An 835-nucleotide genomic window follows, 5' to 3' on the forward strand; every position below is an offset into this window, starting at 1 on the left:
TACATACATACATATTTCTGTCTGTCTGTCTGTCTGTCTGTCTGTCTGTCTGTCTACCTACCTACCTATCTACCTACCTATCTATCTATCTATCTATCTATCTATCTATCTATCTATCTATCTATCTACCTACCTACCTACCTACCTACCTACCTACCTACCTACATACATACATACTAGGGTTGCCAACTGCCAGGTAATAGCAGAAGATCTTTTGCTAATTCAACTGATCTCCAGCCGATAGAGATCAGTTCACCTGGAGAAATGGCCGCTTCGGCCATTGAACTCAATGGCATTGAAGTCCCTCCCCTCCCAAACCCCGCCCTCCTCAGGCTCCGCCCCAAAATATCCCGCCGATAGTGAAGAGGGACCTGGCAACCCTAATACATACATACATGCATGCATGCATGCATACATGCATACTACACTTGATCTTAGCCAAAAGGCCGAGAAGCGACGGGCAGTCTTTGATTCTGCGGTGCAAAACTATTGTGTCTGGAAATTTTGATTTATTGTCACACGATTGGTCAGTCAACCGTATTAATAAATTGACTATATACATACATACATACACATACTTGGTGTTAGCTCAAATACACATAGAGCTCTATACAGGGAGTGCAGTTAACAAAAAAGAAAAATTTAACAATAATACCTTAGGACGAGAGAAGTTGTCCACATTCTGGGGCAGCTCTTCCCTAGCCCCTCCCAGAAACAGTTATGATTGGTGATCCCCACAGATAAAGATCTGTGGATAAAGAGTGCATTTGAATCAGCTCCCCCCCCCTCTCCTTTTCTTGTGGTTTTATAAATAAATCTGTCAGGTGATAGTAAT

The 835-nt window shown here is 42.6% G+C and overlaps 1 pseudogene; it reads right to left on the reverse strand.

The window, feature by feature from the left end:
• Window positions 1-363: 363 nt before the first annotated feature.
• Window positions 364-458, reverse strand: LOC130491841 (U2 spliceosomal RNA; annotated as a pseudogene).
• Window positions 459-835: the final 377 nt, after the last annotated feature.

This window comes from Euleptes europaea, chromosome 19 (assembly GCF_029931775.1).
Source record: "Euleptes europaea isolate rEulEur1 chromosome 19, rEulEur1.hap1, whole genome shotgun sequence".
Classification (NCBI taxonomy): Eukaryota; Metazoa; Chordata; class Lepidosauria; order Squamata; family Sphaerodactylidae; genus Euleptes; species Euleptes europaea.